The sequence below is a fragment of the Arachis ipaensis genome, chromosome B10 (assembly GCF_059453495.1).
Source record: "Arachis ipaensis isolate K30076 ecotype BB chromosome B10, ASM5945349v1, whole genome shotgun sequence".
In the NCBI taxonomy this organism is placed as follows: Eukaryota; Viridiplantae; Streptophyta; class Magnoliopsida; order Fabales; family Fabaceae; genus Arachis; species Arachis ipaensis.
The window spans coordinates 127,489,052-127,502,448 of NC_142435.1; the positions used below are offsets into that span (position 1 = coordinate 127,489,052).

At 35.7% G+C, this 13,397-nt stretch overlaps 1 non-coding gene across 1 annotated transcript; it reads left to right on the forward strand.

Annotated features, from left to right (window-relative positions):
* The first annotated feature begins 488 nt into the window (after window positions 1-488).
* Window positions 489-596, forward strand: LOC148581657 (small nucleolar RNA R71). Its single transcript, XR_015896020.1, has one exon. It is a non-coding gene; the product is annotated as a small nucleolar RNA R71 (small nucleolar RNA).
* Window positions 597-13,397: the final 12,801 nt, after the last annotated feature.

A 13,397-nucleotide genomic window follows, 5' to 3' on the forward strand; every position in this document is an offset into this window, starting at 1 on the left:
CGTCCACCATTGTTAAAGCCTTGTTGAGGCTTTTGATCCTTCCATGAGAAATTTGGATGATTTCTCCATGATGAGTTATAGGTGTTTCCATAAGGTTCACCTAAGTAATTCACCTCTGCTATTGCAGGGTTCTCAGGATCATAAGCTTCTTCTTCATGAGAAGCCTCTTGAGTACTCTTGGATGCAGCTTGCATTCCATTCAGACTCTGAGAAATCATATTGACTTGCTGAGTCAATATTTTATTCTGAGCCAATATGGCATTCAGAGTATCAACTTCAAGAACTCCCTTCTTCATAGGCGTCCCATTACTCACAGGATTCCTTTCAGAAGTGTACATGAACTGGTTATTAGCAACCATGTCAATGAGTTCTTGAGCTTCTGCAGGCGTTTTCTTTAGGTGAATGGATCCACCTGCAGAAGTGTCCAGTGACATCTTTGATAGCTCAGATAAACCATCATAGAATATATCCAGGATGGTCCATTCTGAAAGCATGTCAGAAGGACACTTTTTGATCAACTGTTTGTATCTTTCCCAAGCTTCATAGAGGGATTCACCTTCTTTCTGTCTGAAGGTTTGAACATCAGCTCTAAGCTTGCTCAGCTTTTGAGGAAGAAAGTACTTGGCTAAGAAAGCCGTGACCAGCTTATCCCAAGAGTTCAGGCTGTCTTTGGGTTGAGAATCCAACCATAATCTAGCTCTGTCTCTTACAGCAAAAGGGAAAAGCATGAGCCTGTAGACTTCAGGATCTACTCCATTAGTCTTAACAGTATCACATATCTGCAAGAATTCAGTTAAGAACTGAAAGGGATCTTCAGATGGAAGTCCATGAAACTTGCAGTTCTGCTGCATCAGAGAAACTAATTGAGGTTTCAGCTCAAAGTTGTTTGCTCCAATGGCAGGAATGGAGATGCTTCTTCCATGTAAATTGGAATTAGGTGCAGTGAAGTCACCAAGCATCTTCCTTATATTATTATTATTTTCGGCTGCCATCTCCTTTTCCTGTTCGAAAATTTCTGAAAGGTTATCTCTGGATTGTTGTATTTTAGCTTCTCTTAATTTTTTTCTTCAGAGTCCTTTCAGGTTCTGGATCTGCTTTAACAAGAATGTTCTTGTCCTTGCTCCTACTCATATGACAAAGAAGATGGCACAGAAAAAATAGTAATAATAATATGGATCCTTTATACCACAGTATAGGGATCCTTGTGTTAGTAGAAGAAAAGAAGGGAAGAAAATCTGAACTCAGAGAGAGAGGGGGTTCGGATTTTTGGAGAGTTGAAGGAAAGATGTTAGTATATCAATAAACAAATAGAAGAAGATGAGAGGGGGAAGTGAATTTTCGAAAACAATTTTTGAAAAAGAGTTAGTGATTTTTGAAAATAGTTTTTGAAAAAGGTTAGTATTTTTTTTCGAATTTTTTTTAAATAAAAAATAAAAATAATTAGTTAATAAAAAAGAAATTTTTGAAAAAGAGGGAAGATATTTTCGAAAATTAGAGAGAGAGAGTTAGTTAGGTAGTTTTGAAAAAGTTAAGAAACAAACAAAAAGTTAGTTAGTTAGTTGAAACAAATTTGAAAAGATAAGAAGTTGGGAAGTTAGAGAAGATATTTTGAAATCAAATTTTGAAAAAGATAAGATAAGAAGATATTTTTTTTGAAAAGATATGATAGAAATTAGTTTTTGAAAAAGATTTGATTTTTAAAATCACAATTAATGACTTGATTCATAAGAAATCACAAGATATGATTCTAGAACTTAAAGTTTGAATCTTTCTTAACAAGCAAGTAACAAACTTCAAATTTTTGAATCAAAACTTTAATTGATTATGTTATTTTCGAAAATTTGGTATAAAAATAAGAAAAAGATTTTTGAAAAATATTTTTGTAATTTTCAAAAATAACTAAGAATTTTGAAAAAGATTTGATTTTTGAAAAAGATTTTGAAAAAGATAAGATTTTCAAATTGAAAATTTGATTTGACTCGTAAGAAACAACTTGATTTTAAAATTTTTTGAAAAAGTCAACTCAAATTTTCGAATTTGCTGAGAGAAAAAGGGAAAGATATTTTTTTTTATTTTTGAATTTTTATGATGAGAGAGAAAAACAAGAAAAATGATGCAATGCATGGCAATTTTAGATCAAAATTATGAATGTGTGCAAGAATGCTATGAATGTCAAGATGAACACCAAGAACACTGTGAATATCATGATGAACATCAAGAACATATTTTTGAAAAATTTTATATGCAAAGAAAACATGCAAGACACCAAACTTAGAAATCTTTCATGTTTAGACTCTAATAAATAAAAAATGTACATGTAAAACAAGAAAAGACACAAAACAAGAAAAACATCAAGATCAAACAAGAAGACTGACAAAGAACAACTTGAAGATCATGAAGAACACTATGAATGCATGAAATTTTCGAAAAATGCAAAATGCACATGCAATTGACACCAAACATATAACATGACTCAAGACTCAAACAAGAAACATGAAATATTTTTTTTTTTTGTGATTTTCTAAATTTTTTTTTGGATTTTTATTTTATATTTTTCGAAAAGTAATTTTGAAAAAGAAAATAAGGATTCCAAAATTTTTAATATGAATTCCAGGAATCTTATGCTCTAAAGCTCCAATCAAAGGGTCAGGCATAGCTTAATAGCCAGCCAAGCTTTAGTATGTAACTCAGACATGACACGCCTGACATTCCTTACATTCAACAGCCAATTGGCTAAGAAAGATAAAGAAGCTCTTCTCTTGAGTATAAGAATTAAGACATGGCTTTACAGCCAGCCAGGCTTCAACATGCTTCATGAAACACTAGAATTCATTCTTAAAAATTCTGAAGCCATGGAATAATTTATTTTTGAAAACATTTTTTTTTCGAAAACAGGTGAGAAATTTTTGAAAGATTTTTGAAAACTTTTTGAAAAGAAAACAAAAAGAAAATTACCTAATCTGAGCAACAGGATGAACCGTCAGTTGTCCAAACTCGAACAATCCCCGGCAACGGCGCCAAAAACTTGGTGCACGAAATTGTGATACATATCCATGGCTTCAAAGGCCTGGTGCTCTGATCTAGTTTTATTGTCTGTCACAACTTCGATACAACTAACCAGCAAGTGCACTGGGTCGTCCAAGTAATACCTTACGTGAGTAAGGGTCGAATCCCACGGAGATTGTTGGTATGAAGCAAGCTATGGTCACCTTGTAAACCTCAGTCAGGCGGATATAAAATAATTATGGAGTTTTCGAATAATAAATAATAGAATAGGGATAGAGGTACTTATGTAAATCATTGGTAGGAATTTCAGATAAGCGAATGGAGATGCTTTTCGTTCCTCTGAACCTCTGCTTTCCTGCTATCTTCATCCAATCAGTCTTACTCCTTTCCATGGCTGGCTTTATGTGATACATCACCACTGTCAATGGCTACTTTCGGTCATCTCTCGGGAAAATGATCCAATCTCCTGTCACGGCACGGCTAATCGTCTGGAGGCATCACCCTTGCCAATGGCTTCATCTTATCCTCTCAGTGAATAATATGCTCATGCACCCTGTCACGGCACGGCTATTCATCTGTCGGTTCTCGATCATGCTGGAATAGGATTTACTATCCTTTTGCGTCTGTCACTAACGCCCTGCAATCGCGAGTTAGGAGCTCGTCACAGTCATTCAATCATTGAATCCTACTCGGAATACCACAGACAAGGTTTAGACCTTCCGGATTCTCTTGAATGCCGCCATCATTCTAGCTTACGCCACGAAGATTCCGGTTAGGAGATCTAAGAGATATTCATTCTGGCTTATTTCATGTAGAACGGAAGTGTTTGTCAGGCACGTGTTCATAGGGGAGAATGGTGATGAGCGTCACACATAATCATCACCTTCATCACGTTCTTGGGTGCGAATGGATATCTTAGAAGCGAAATAAGATGAGTTGAATAGAAAACAGTAGTACTTTGCATTAATCTTTGAGGAACAGCAGAGCTCCACACCTTAATCTATGGAGTGTAGAAACTCTACCGTATGAAAATACATAAGTGAAGGTTCAGGCATGGCCGAGATGGCCAGCCCCCTAAAACGTGATCAATAGTCTCCTAAGATGAACAATGGATTAAAACTGAGACCAAAGATGCCTAATACAATAGTAAAAGGTCCTATTTATAATAAACTAGTCACTAGGGTTTACATGAGTAAGTAATTGATGCATAAATCCACTTCCGGGGCCCACTTGGTGTGTGCTTGTGCTGGGCTTGAGTGTTGCACGTGTAGAGGTCCTTCTTGGAGTTGAACGCCAGTTTTTGTGCCAGTTTGGGCGTTCAACTCTGGTTTTGGCTCCTTTTCTGGCGCTGGACGCCAGATTTGGGTAGAAAGCTGGCATTGAACGCCAGTTTACGTCATCTATTCTTGGCCAAAGTATGGACTATTATATATTGCTGGAAAGCCCTGGATGTCTACTTTCCAACGCAATTGAAAGCACGCCATTTCGAGTTCTGTAGCTCCAGAAAATCCACTTTGAGTGCAGGGAGGTCAGAATCCAACAGCATCAGCAGTCCTTCTTCAACCTCTGAATCTGATTTCTGCTCAAGTCCCTCAATTTCAGCCAGAAAATACCTGAAATCATAGAAAAACACACAAACTCATAGTAAAGTCCAGAAATGTGAATTTAACATAAAAACTAATGAAAGCATCCCTAAAAGTAACTAGATCCTACTAAAAACATACTAAAAACAATGCCAAAAAGCGTATAAATTATCCGCTCATCAGGAGACATAACTTGGGAGAAAAATCAAGAAAGATACAACGAGGTGGTGTTTGATGCAACAGGTGTTACGAAATTGGTAGAGGCTGAAAAAGAGCATAACCCAGAGGCAAGGATATTTTATCATCTGTTAGAATCGGCTGCAAGACCGTTATTTGAGGGTTGTGTTCATTCAGAGTTGTCTGCATGTGTTAGAATAATGACTATTAAATCGGAGTCAAATCTTACACATGAGTCTTTTGATAAGTGGGCCACCTTTTATAACAAATTAGTACCTGTCGGGACCTTTAGCATCCCCCAAAACCACTACAAAGTGAATAAGTTAGTTTTGAAATTGGGTTTAAACTCATTAAAAATTGATTTTTGTTTGAATGGTGTATGCTGTATTACAAAAGGGATGTAGACCTCACTGAATGCAGATTCTGTAAATCACTGAGGTTCCAAGTGGAGAGAGAACAGATTGGTAAACGCCAGTTAAAGAGAGTTCCAATGAAACGGATGCACTATTTGCCTTTGATTCCTAGGCTAAAACGATTGTATCCATCAATGAGTTCGGTCCCTTACATAACCTGGCATAGTAACAATAAGAGGGATGATGGAATCATGACGCACCTGTCACACGAAAAAGCCTAGAAGCATTTTGATCGGGTGCATCCTACATTTGCAAGCAAGCCGAGAAATGTTAGACTAGCTTTGTGCTCTGACAGGTTCGCACCGAATTCCAATTTGGGTAACATGTTGAACAACTTTCTATGTTAGTTCAGAAAATACATCAGCGTTTAGCTTACTGACACAACAGATTCGGAACTAGTTGCACTTATTTGGGGCCCAATGAATAAGAGCACTTGCTACCCGATGTACACTTTTAATGGATATCGGTTTCATATCTTACACTGGTCGATTGAAAAGAAAACAGATAACATCAGAGTTTGGGTTCATGGGGTTCAGGCGGAGGTCACTCTGATTGGTTTGATGTGTTGCACAACATATTAAATTAGAGTATTTCTGTCGCACTACGTACAAGGTGTGCATGTTTAAATGTGAATGGTATGATCCAAGTTCGCGACAAGGAACACAAAAGCACAACAACTACGATATCACTGAAGTTAATGTAACCAGGAAATATAGGCACTATGATCCTTTTATTCTACCTCAAAATGTACGACAGGTGTACTTTTTGCCTTATCGGAGTTCATGCAAGTCTAGTTCAGTGGTTGTGGTTAAGACTAAGACAAGATGCCAGATCAAGTCCGATGATAGGATAGAGGGTCAGGAACCTTACCATATTGATGACCCAACTCCTTCAGAAATAGTGGTTGATACCGTTGAGCATATTACCCTTAGCTCAGCATCCATGGATGATGATATCATTGACCTTGGATTACATCACGATGCAATACCGCAACAAGATGACTATCTTCAAAAAGAAGATGATGAAGAGGATTTATGCCAATTTGAATTTCTCAAAAATAACTTCTGTTGCAAGTATAGTCTAAACCAGCAATGGATCCTCTCAATCAAATTTTAAATCAAAAGATGTCACAATTCAAAGCAAATTATAAATCGGGAATTTTTAAGTCCTGGGTCGTCTTCCCTAGGAAATGCAAATGAAGTGCTCAGTTATTGGCTATGGGGAATTTGGGGTTTTGATTATAAGAGGCAAGAAATTAAAATGGCAAGTAATTAAATGGAAAGCAAGTAAAAGCAATGAAAATGGAAATTAAATGGCAAAAAGAGCTCTTGGCAAGAATTGGGGAATTGAGGATTCCTATCCTAGTTATGGACCACAAACATGGTAATTGTGGAGAATTAATCCTAATTAGTCAATCCTACATCGAGAATTAGTTAAAAGGGCATAATTGATCCCAATCCACAAGTCCTAGCCAACTCTATTAATGGAAGGCTTAGAGTTAGTGGAAACCAAATTAATTAACAATCCTCACACAATGTAGAATGGACATCCACAACTCAAATTCACCTAGTTACCTAATTTTCCAACCAAGAGTATGAAAAACTAGGCAAAAATCTAACCAAGCATTTTATCAAACACTTGGAAGGTATAAAAGAAAAACATGGTAAAATAACAAGAGATAATAAAATCTACAACTACCAATTGTAAGAAAACAATAATAACAACTAAATTAAACAATAAGAAACATAAAACATAAATTGCATTAATTAAAATTAAAAGTAACAAAGTATCATAAACATAAAAGAACAAAAAAAGGGAAATAACAAGTAGAAGTAAAGAACAAAGATGCAATAACAATAAATGACAAGGAAAACTAAAGGAAAACAAGAATTAAACCTAAATTTAAGAGAAATCTAACCTAATCTACCCTAATTCTAGAGAGAAGAGAGAGCTTCTCTCTCTAGAATATGACCTAAAGCATATTTCTAATCTACCCTAATTGTTGTCCACTTGACATGGAGTGATGGCCCTTTGATATAGCATTGAATCAGCTTCAGAAGGTCCAAAAACTGGGCTCTAGAGGCACAGAAATCGCCCCTAGTGATTTGAATTAAGTGAGTCACGTGCGCTGACGCGTGCGTACGTATAGGTTGTCGTGCGTACGTACACATGCTGTTGTGCTTCTTGTGCGTACGCATAGCAGGTTGTGCATACACACACTCCAGTGTGTGCTTCTCTTTTGTTTTCTTCATGTTTTCTCCCAATTGCATACTTCTCCTCCACTCTTATCAAGCCATTCCTACCTATTATACCTAAAATCACTCATCAAAACCATCAAGGCATCGAATGAGATGAAAGTGGGATAAAATTGATTAAATTAAGCATAAAATAGCATATTTTTACAATTAAGCTCAACTTAGGGAGAGAACATAAAAGTATGCTATTTGGATGAATAAATGTGGGTTAATATGATGAAATCCACTCAAATCAATCAAAAATTTATCGTCAAATATGGACTCATCTGAAGACGAGGTCGACGTGGACGAAGAAGAGGAAGATGAGTTCGATGATCAGGAAACTACCTCGAAAGATGAGGATCGTAAACCAAAGGAAGAAGATGATGAATCTGAATAGGGTTAATGTAAATATAGTTCTATGATATGTATATTTCTTTACCAAACTTTGAGAAGAATATAATATAATTAACATTGTTTCAAATATATCAATTACCATCATTCCGTAATTTTACATTATATGCTTGATATTTTCCTTCATGTTTAAAGCACTGTTTCAATTATGCTTGTTACCAGATTATGGTAAAAATGGACGAAAAATGACTATTTTAAAAAAAAAACTTTCATCGGCATTACCGTCGAAATTTACCGACGGTATTTTAAAAAAAAATCTCCATAAAACTTTATGTCAGATTAATCCAACGGTAAAATAGGGAGGATACTTATAACAGGGCGCCAACGTTACCATCGGATTAATCCGACAGATCCGATGGCATCTTCCAACGGATTGTGTTATATATTCCGTCGCTAAATCCGACGAAAATTAGCGTCGGACTCTAAAAATCTGCCGGTAAATTCGACAGTACTCAGCAATTTTCTTGTAGTGTTTTCAAGTACAAATTAAAGCCAGATTAGTGGCCAAAGGAAATCACCAACTTGAAGGTATTGATTATGATCAGTTCTTTGCTTAAGCCTTCAACAATCAGAATTGTACTAACCATTGCTCTTAAGTTTCATTAACAGATTTAACAGTTTGACTTCAACAATACATTCTTGAATGGTAACCTTAATGAAGTTGTGTTTATGAAGCAACCACCAGGCTTTCAACAAGGCAATTCTGATCAAATGTGTAGGTTGTACAAGTCTTTGCATTGTATGGCTTGAAATATGCAACATTAAGAAGACGTGAAATCTCTTATTCTGTAAACAAATTAAGTCAATTTCTCCTGCAGTCCCTTGACATTCATTAGAAATATGTTAAAAGACTTAAGATATTTATCGGGTACATTAGATTATGATTTATTGTTTCATCCTAGTACTGACTTGAGAATCTATGCATTTTCTAATTTAGATTGGGGTTTCAATGTTGATGATAGAAGATCAACATGTGGTTATAGTATATATCTTGGAGCAAACCTTGTAGCATAGTCTAGCAGAAAGCAATCTTTAGTAAGTAGGTCCAGTACAGAAGCAGAATATAGAGGTCTTGTTGAGATAGATTCATACATTATTTGGATTCAGAATTTGTTAAAAGAGCTACATATTCCAAGCCTAACAATTTCCACTCTCTACTGTGATAATATGAGATTTTGCTTTTTGCAAATTCTATCATGCACAACAGAACAAAGTACTTTGATCTTGATATACATTTGTTAAGGAAAATAATTAACTAAAATCAGCTCAGTGTTGTGCATATTGCAACAATGAATCAAGTAACTGATATTTTTACAAAGGTTTTATCCTTTAAATTTTTTTAAAAAATGTAGAAACAAACTTAAAGTCACTCCAAAAGATCCTTTAAGTTTAAAGGGGATAATAAAAGTATTGACCAAAGCAAATTAAGAATTCAAGAAAGGGACTGGTTTAGTAATCAAGAAACTCTAATTAATTCTATTTTAATATGTAACAGAATCTTGTTATCTAACTAGTGTATGTGAGTTATAGTTGGGTATCTCAACTAGTATATAAGTAGCATAGCATCACTCCTTGTAATACACTCAATATAATATTCATTTCATTTCACTTGGTTATTTGGTTTTGTATAATTCTATTTTTTTCGCTACATGTGCAGCATTGTTTATCAACAATATTAGAATTCTATCACCTAAAATTAAAATAATTATTTTTGAAATAAGTTTTTCTTTTAAAAAAAATTAATTACAAAATATTTTAGGTTTAAATCAAATTTTTTTAAGAATTATTACAGAAATTAATTATTTTTTAATTTAATAATGTATTATTAAGTAATATATATATATATATATATATATATATAACTTTTTGGTTTTTGTAATTTTTTTTAGTTTCTATAATTTTTTTAGTCGAATCAAATTTTAAAATGTTCTCTTTTAGTCTTCTCCATTATTTATTCCGTTAAGTGTTTAAATACCATGTCAGAATTTCAACTTTCTACATTAACATTCAACCTATTATGTGTTAATATTTAGAGAAGTTTAAATTTTACGGCCAAAACTATAGGAGAATTTTGTTGAAACTAAAACAAAGAATAAATATTTTATAGAGATAAAATAATTTATTTAAGCCTAAAATATTTATTCCGATAACGTACTAAAATTAAATACCTCTAAACTATCTGAAAGCAAAGCTGTATCACAGTAATCAGTGTGGCATAAGGTACGGTAGTTTTGTCTTATTTTTGTTTTTACAAATCACTATATATAATTAGTTCAATTTTGACAGATGAACAATGAAAGATGCGAATAATGTGAATAATGGATCGTATTTTAGATTTATTAACTATCTAATTTTATTTTTATCCTAAACTCATTATTTTTATCTAATTTCACTTTGACCTAATTACGTCTCATTCTAACCCAAACTTCCTTTTTACCGCAGCAAGTCCGTCACCTACCCTAACACACAGTCCTTCTCACCAACAAGAAAGCTCCCAAGCATCGTCGTCTTCTGTCATCACCAACCCCGAGTACAGGTGAGTCATTCCGTATTAAGAGCAAACATTCCATTTACATAAAGAACAAACATTCCATTCGCATTACGAACAAACATTTTATTTGCATGAAAAATAAACATCCACATACACGATGGAGGACGAAGCTAGGCTCTTTGCAGCAGCACGATGGAGGCGAGGGGGAGAGACAGTCACCGCATGCATGAAAAATAAACATCCACATGCGCGATAAAAGACAAAGCTGGGCTGCTTGTAGCGGCGCGCGATGGAGGCGAGGGGCTAGAGGCAGTCACCACGGTGCGATGGAGGACGAAGTTAGGTTGTTTGCAGCGGTGCAATATAGGCGCGACAAGACTGGGCTACCTGCAGCGACGGACAGGATGGAGTCGCGACGAGGCAGGACTACGTATGGCGGTTGGAAAGGCGCGACGTGTAAAACCCAGTTAATTAATGACTAATTAGCCCATAAATGAGAATTTATTCTATAAAGCCAAAAATATGATTTTTATAGTTTAATATGATAGAGGAGATTAAAACAAGAATTTCGATACCAATTTTATAGAAATCAGCCCAAGATTGGACCGAACGGGCCAAACCGGATCAACTGGACCCATATTGGGCCTTTGGCCCAACTAAACTAAATCTAAAACCCTAAAAACAACACTCTCTCTCCTCTCTAAACCTCACTCACGCTGAAAAAGGAAAATGGGAGGGGAAGAAGACTCTTCCAAAGTTCCAACTCTCATTTGATCTTCAAACCACCAAAGCTTTTGATCCGGAGCTCCGATTACCGCACCGTTTGTGGTCACGTGTTCAGCGTGACGAGCTCTACAAAATCTACTACTTTGTGTTTGAGGTAAGCCATGATTTTAGTCCAATTTTCTCAGCCTTAAATTCGAATTTTTGGGGAAAAAGTATTGAGATTTTGGACTCTTTGATGTTATAGGATCCAACTAGCTTGAAGGAGAGGCTTAATCTTGTCTCCTTGATCCTTGGGTGTGGTAAAATTCTCAACCTAGTAGAATTTTTTGGTTTATAATGTTGGGTATTGAGTTGTTGTGTTTGAATATGATAATTGTGGCTTAGGTAGTGTGTATGTAAATATTGAAGCTTGATTGAGATTTTGAAAAGCTTGGAAAAGGGCTTTGGTATGCTAAAAATCTGTTCTTGGAGGTGTTGAAGCTTTGAGAGCTTGTGAAAAGGTGATTTGGAAGTGCTCTGGGTTGAGCGGAGAAATCGGCTAAGGTATGATCTCGGTTTTCTATATCTAAAATGTAATGTGGTGTAAAAACTTAGGCTAGAGGCCCTAAGATAGGATTTGAATGGTTGATGTTGTTGAATGGTTGAGATAAATTATGTGGTTATGTATGTGATTAATGAATATTGATAATTTGATGGGGTGATGCATGAGAGATATGCATGTTTTGATATATGCTTAATGATTGATTGAGGTTGAATTGTGGGTAAAGCCATATTGATGGTGAGGGTGATATTGATTGTGTGTATTGATGGTTGATTGGAAATGGTATTGTTGGGAATTGGGATGAGAAAATATGTATAATATGATATTATGTATAATATGATATTATAAGATTAGTTAAAATGATGGATTGGTGGGTTATGATTTTGATAAAAATATTAATGTATGAGTTGAGGAGGCTTGAGATTAATTTTTGGTATGTTTTGGTTGATTTTAAAAAGGGTTGGAATTGGTTTGTTTTGAAGATGGCACTTTGTGGTTTTGTATAAAAAGGTGGTTTTTGGACATACTTTGACGGAACATAACTTGGACTCTGGATTCCCGATTTGTGCCAAACTTATTTAGAAATAAAATTGGATCCGGGATGTTTATGCCGTTCAAAGAACGGGTAAAAAATGATTTGAAACGGAGAAGTTATGCCCGTCGGAAGATTGGGGTTTGAAACTGTGAATTTTGCAGCTTTTTAACTTAGAAAATTTTTTGGTAGAACGCACACCCACGCGTATGCGTGGCCGACGCACACGTGTCATTTTCAAATATTCGCTATTCACGCGTGCGCCTGGCCTACACGTACGCGTTGATGAGTTAAATTAATTGCCCAACTAAATTTCCCGAGAGTTGTGCGGGAATTGCGTGGGTTTTGTGCGTGGGGCACAAAACGCACCCACACGTACGCGTGGCTGACACGCAGGTTCACTTGGCTTTTCTCCCATCCATGCGTGCGCGTAGGCGACGCATACGCGTCACAATGACTTTTGGCTTTCCACGCGTGTGCGTGGGCGACGTGCACACGTGACCTTGTTTTCATCCCAAGGTTGATTTTTTTGAGTTTTCAAAGCCAGATTTCAGACTTCTAAGCCTCCGATCTCACCCCTTATGTCTTAAAACTTTATGCTATGCCTAGCAATGGGAAGAAGTTTGGGGATGTGGTAACTTGTGGATGAAGTAAGGGGAGAATTAATGATCAATGATGATCAAAGATGATTGTATGGGATACGGAGGATAGTGGTGGAAGTGCTTTATAGGACATGAGCCGAAGGGCCACTACAAGAAAAACACCCATTCAAGTACACTTACAAAGTGTAGCCAAAAGTGAAAAAAAAATGATGCCTTAGGCTACGGCTACGCTTTTTGGGCTACGGCTACACTTTTCGGAGTGATTCCTATTCAGCCGTTGCCTATTCTCAAAGGCTACGCTTTTCTGCACCAAGGGCTACGCTTTTGACGTTTGGGAATAGGCTACGCTTTTCAAGTGATGCTGTCCAGGACCAAAGGCTACGCTTTTCAGCTTTCATTTTTCCAGAATAGGCTACGCTTTTCAACGCTACTGCATCACCTGTAAAGCGTAGCCACATTGTATACCATAGCTACCGTTTATAAGTGTAGCCTTAGGTCCCTCTTTTTTTTTTATAGTATAGCTACTGTATATAAGTGTAGCCTTAGGTCCCTCATTGTTTTTTTTTTTATTTTCAATATATATATATATATATATTTTTTTTTTCTAAAACCTAATATTTAATAATATAATTATATATATAATCCTATATTTTTAATTAAATTAATAAAATATTATAA